This window comes from Tupaia chinensis, unplaced genomic scaffold (genome assembly GCF_000334495.1).
Source record: "Tupaia chinensis unplaced genomic scaffold, TupChi_1.0 Scaffold147282_1, whole genome shotgun sequence".
Lineage (NCBI taxonomy): Eukaryota > Metazoa > Chordata > Mammalia > Scandentia > Tupaiidae > Tupaia > Tupaia belangeri.
Window position 1 is genome coordinate 4,138,753 of NW_006207133.1, and position 5,966 is coordinate 4,144,718.

Consider the following 5,966-nt stretch of genomic DNA (forward strand, 5'->3'; position numbering starts at 1 on the left):
AGGCCCAGAAAGGACATAGCCTGTCAGAGAGCATAGAGCAGGGACAATGATCATGACTGTCACTGGGGTCCCTGACATGACTTTGTGTGTGTGTGTGTTTGGGGTGGGGAGGGGGCGGGATCTTCATTTGACGCTTTAACAGATCTCCAGCAGTTGGATAGGTCATTTGTGCCAGTTGTGTAGTGAAAAAGGACTTTTCTACCGGGCGTGACCTTTTAAGTTAAAGTCCGGATTGTTCTAAATGGGAAGTAAAATAGTTGCAGTCTGTGCCCTTCACTGGGATATTCCTTTAGAACTGGTTAGGGAGGGCTGGGGAATGACCCCTGGGCAAGGGGATGAGCCCAGAGGACGGGGGAAGTAGGGTGGCGGCATTCTGGAAATGTTGGGGGGATGGGAGGAGGGTGGCCCTCAGCAGGGGGTGGGGGCAGGCACAGTGTAGCTGGTCTTGGAGAGACGGGGAAGGCTCTCAGCTGCTTTGCAGAAGGTGCCCACGTGGGCCCCAGCTACCAGGGCTGGCTGTGGACGTGGCCCTGCCCACTCGCCCGCGCCTGCCCGCCCCGCGTAGCACTTGTAGACCCGCCTGAACGCACATGGTATAGCACTTGCCGATCTACGTGTGTCCAGAAGTGGCTCTTGGCAGAGCCCAGAGCTCGCTCCCCTCTAGATGTCCAAGTGCCACGAGAACTATGCAATTTAAAGGGTTGACCCACACTAGATGAGACTGGACTTGTACGACTCTTTTTATATTTTTTATACTTGAAATGAAATCCTTTGCTTCTTTTTTAAGCGAATGATTGCTTTTAATGTTTGCACTGATTTAGTTGCATGATTAGTCAGAAACTGCCATTTGAAAAAAGAAGTTATTTTTATAGCAGCAAAAAAATGAATACAGTTAAATGTATTATACATAATTTTGGAACCAAAGAGGCCAACAGATCAGTTTTAATTTTTATTAGATGGTGAGGCCGTCTTCTATGAGGTCGATGTTCTGAGCAATCCCTTGAATGGCCTGCCAGCGTTTCAGGGTATAAATGGATTTTGTTTATTCAGTTTGATGTGTCTTTTCTATCCTTACACACCCGGAAGGTAGAGTAAAAATGATTATGGTAGATCGCAGGTGTGTATCCTTAAATCCCATCTTTATGTTTATTTAATAAAGCTCTCCTTAGATTCTGTTTCATAATAATTTAAAACCAAACAATTTCCCCATAGACTTGCTGTTAAAGTGTTTTACGTTTGTGTACAGTTTAAGAAAATAAAAGATTGAGTGCCACAGGCTTCCTGCCTTGTGTCATGTCTGGGTTGGTGGGGCCTGGGTTGGAGATGGGATGCTGGGAGGAGGGCCGGCCCAGGTGTCCAGCTGGGAGGTCAGCCACCTGACTGACTTGCTCCCACACTTTGGGGTCCTTGCTGTGAGGGGTACGGCAGTGGGAAATGCTAGGAAAAATGGCAGATCAAGATGAAGGACGATTAGCAAAATCATGAATTACACGTGTTTACTCTTCTAGTCCCACAACTAATTCGGTTCCATCAAGGCCACATCTATTACCGTTTGAAAGTGCTGGTTAGGTCCCCTCCCTGGAAGGAGATGTTAGACTCTGAACACTGAAGCCCCTCTGACTTCTCTCTGCACCTCCATGTACTAATGCAGGCGCTCATACCCAGAAGGGGTAGCCCTCCCTTGAGGTAGAAGGGTAAACAGGCAAGGCTGTGCATACTCTGTCATCTTTTCCTGGCAGGATTTGAACTGGTAGCATGGTGGTGGTAGGAGGTGGTGGTGTTGGTAACGATAGTCTAGCTGCAATTCCAGGTATGACATGAGACACCCTGAGTCCTATTACCATGCCGGCCTTTGGTTGCATTTTTGCAAGAAGTGGTTTCATCTTCGGAGTTTGCAATCTGAGGCTCAGAGTTCAGGGCCTGCCTGAGGCCACACAGCAGGAGAGGCCTGAGCATTTGAGCCCAGGTGCCAGCCTGGCCCACCTGCTTCCCTGGGAGGACTGGAGCCCCATGGCCTTGCCTTCCTTCATCTGAGGCCCCTGGGCCACAGTTATCTGCCCTGCGGTTTGGATCATGTGTAGTCTTCTCAGAAAACCTTAGGACATAAGGACGTGTGGGACTTCAGGGATTCTCTCATCCCATCAAGGAACTATGGGGAAACGGGCTGGGATAACTTGGAGGGCATCTCTGAATTTGCACAGCCAGCGGGTGGCAGGAGGCAGCCTGCCTGCTCATGTCATTTCCAATCTTGACCCAACCCAGACAGCTACTGGTGTGCCAGGCTTTGGTTCTGCAGAATGGATTTCCTGATCTGTAGGCCAGGAGACAGGATAAACATTCATATGGGTAAAGAAGAAAAGGAGAGGACAGATCTGGCCTGGACCTTGTGCAGAGTGAGTCAGGGCCCAGCTTCAGGGTCCCTAAGTCATACCTCTGCTGTGTGGACACTGGGTACTGTGTGGCCCTTGTGAGCTGAGCTTCCCAGGATGGTCCCACGGGTCTTGCGATAGTCCCAGACAGGGCCTAGCACTCCAAGGTCACAAGGCCAGTGGGCTGGTAGACATGACCCCTGAAAGACTCTGTTGCCCCATGTGGGGTCTGGTCCCTACCCTGGGGCATTTGCAGCGGTGGAGAGGTCCAGGGAGGACAGGTACTTGTTCCCTGCCCTGGGCTGGTATTCTCCTATCATCAGGGCCATGCAGCCTCCTGCACTGCTGTGACCATGGCTGCCCTTGTCTTTTAGCTACTCAGTCTCAACCTTTCTTTCACCCTCTCCCCTTAGGTCTCTAGGGTCCTGGCCTCTCTCTGAAGCAGCCTCCCCTGTCCCCAGGCTCAGTGCTCCTGGCTGAAATCCCCCCTTGCTGGACTTGAAGGGCCATCTCCCTTCTTCCCTCCACTTTCCCATCCTCCTCCTAGCTTCCAGGCTGATAGCCTCTTAGGCTCATTCCCAGCCTCACTTAGGGCAGTGAGACAGACAGGGCCAGCCAGAAACCAAGAAACCAAGACTGCTTTCCCCAAGCTCTTCAATGTCCCTACCTCCCCCACCCCCTGCTCACCTGCTGTGATGTCCTCAAAGATGCCCAGAGTTCTTAGTGCGGCTCAGAGGAATCTGATGACTGGGTACCGAGGGAAGGCTCTGGGAGGAGGCAGCATCTGCACCTGCCTCCCCTCCCTTCTCTCCCACTTTCCAGACCAGCAGAGAAAAAGTCCAGTACTTAGAGGCTCCAGAGTTGCCCTCGGGGTCTGTGCTTTCTCTGAGTCCCACAGATAGACAAATCCACACTGAGGACAGAAGCCTAGCTGAGCAGTAGCTCTTTTCTTTGAACAAAGATCAGAAAACAACAGGGGCAGGAAGGCTGCCTCCCGCCACCAGCTGGCTGTGTGAATTCAGATATGGCCCTGCAGCTGTCCAGGCCTTCCTCGGCTTCCCCACTGTTACCTTGTTGGGGTTAGATCAGCTCTGAAGGGCCAGGGGTCTCCTGCAGGGTGGCATTTGGAGTGTGGGGCTGCTGTATAGATCTCTTTACCTGTTTCCTCTGCATGGCTTATTACCAGGGCTGGGATCCCTTCCACAGTGCCAGGTGTGGCTGGGCCCCAGCCCATCTGGACCTCAGCCTGGCCCAGCGCCCCATCCACCCAGGGCCTCTGCAAGGCCCAGCAGGAACTATTGCTGGGGATCCCTAAGGGAACTGGCACAGGCCATCTTGCCTTGGAGAACCCTGCAGCCACCTAGAGTTCCTGTGAGGTCCGAGGACCAGGACAAGAAAAAGGAGCAGGGGGGTGGGGAGGTCCACTAAGAGTCAGGCTGCCACTAAGCCACAGAAACTGCTGTGGGCTCAAGAAAGGGCACCTTTGCAGGCAATGAAGCAGAACAGAGCACCCTTCCTGTGGGCAAGGCACCCACCCCACCCCCCGCCACCGAGGCAACTTGCTAGGCTTCCAGTGTTGTGTTCTGAACCGATGACGAAGTGCCTGGTGGGCTTCGCAAGAGTTGCTGGGGTCTGCCGGCTGGGAGGCGTGGAGCGGTGTGCGACTGTGGGTGAGGAGTTGTGAGTGTGCGAGGCTGCGCCTGTGGGGAGCGGGTACGGCTGCTTGTGGGTGTGCACAGAGAACTGTGGGTGAGCCGGAGTGATGTGCTGTTTTGTGACTGTAGGTGTGACTGAGTCTGCTGCGATTGCGGATGTGTGCGGTTGGCTGTGTGTGTTCAGAGTGGATGGCTGGCGGTCTTCAAGGGGGTGCGGTTGTGTGGGTGTGCATGTGTGTGAGACCGAGTGGGGCTGAGGCCGAGTGATCACAGGGCTGTGTCTGCGTGGTCGGCCGTGTGCATTTCTTGCCTTTTTTGTTTTCTTCCTCATCAAGAAGAGACACAGCTGGCCAGCTCTGCACTTAGCGCCTGGAGTAGTTGTATTTTTAAGTTTGGGCTGATGCTGGGAATCCCCCTGGCGATTAGGATCTGAGGTCACGCTCACACCTGGCAGATGTTGGGCAGGCTGGCCTGGGTGGGTGTAGTGAACAGGTGTTAACCCCTTTGTATAGATGGAAAACTGAGGCTCAGAACTAAGAAGCCAGTCGCTGAGGGGTGCAGAGCCTGAAGTTGCAGAACTGGAATTTGCCTACAGGCAGCTGTTTCCGGAGTCACTCCTGGCCACTGTGTGTGTGTGTAGGTGGGGGGAGGCCCAACCTGGGAGGGAGGGATGGCTGGATCTCAGGGTTCTGGTGTTCCTTTGGGAGGGGCCTGCTCCTTTGCTCTTGCTCCTGACTCCAGCTTGGGACGTTGTGCAACTGTGCATTGAGCTTTCCTTCTCTGGGGCTGTGGGGACGAGCGTCCACGGGCCATCTCCATCCCCTCCCTGGCTCCCAGAGTTCTGTGGTGGAGGTGGGGGTGAGTGGGAGGGTGGGGCTATTGCTTGAGTGAAGTAGGCGAAGTCAGGAAGCCCATGGCCTTGCCTCTGGGCTGTGGTGACTGGGTGTGGGCTAGGGCTCAGCTTGCCTGGATTTGGAGCCCAGGCTGGCCTAACCTTTCAGAGTTCTCATCAGTAAAATGGGCAGAGTGACAGTGCCTCCTCAGGGACTGGGTGAACATTAATGTGTGTACAACAGGGTTTTGCTGTTGCTATTTTCTAGCATATTCTGTGGCAAGAAGAATGTCCCCCCACCCCCTTCCTGAGAAGGCAGCACACCTCTTCTGTTCTCAGTTATTCACCAGATGAATATTCGCAGAGGCCAGGAGAGTGATGATCTTAGCTAACTTACCCAGAACCCACCGCCATGGATATAGGGCTTCACACCCTCATCATCTCATCATGCAAATCTTTACATCTCCCTGTGGGGCCAGTGAGGCTGCCCATTTTAGTGAAGAGGAAGTTGAGGCTCAGGGAGGCTGAGTGTCTGGCCTGAGGCCTCATAGCTATTCAAGGGGAGGAGCTGGGCCCAGGCCTTCCAGATGCTCCCTTCTCTTGAGGCCCAGAGGACTGGAGGAGATGGGGAGTAGGTAGGGGAGAGGCACTATGTGGACAGAGGGGACCCAGGAGCTGCGGGGGATGTCCTCGGGAGGCCCTTCTGAAGACCCTCTGCTGCCCCCAGCTCCCCTCCTGCCCCTTTCCCACCCCCATGGGGGCACCCGGGTCTATCTACCTCCAGAATCAGGTGTGTAGTCATCTGTAGTCCACCTGGTGAGACTGGCCACTCTTGTGAGCATACATGGGGGCCATCACAGACCCCTGGAGAATCTGATGGGGCTGAGGACCCAGGGAGGTTCTGAAGAAATGCCCTCCAACCACATTTGCAAATGGTATTTCAAGGAAGGGTTTCTGGACTCTTCGGGAAGGGGAGAGAAGGGACAGAGAGAGCATTTACTACGCTTTCCCCTCGCCCATGATGGGGAGGGGCTGCAGGCCAGGGCAGCAGTCCTCGCTCTTGGGGGCGGGGACCCCAGGGGTTCACACAGCTCTCACAGTTGGACAGGC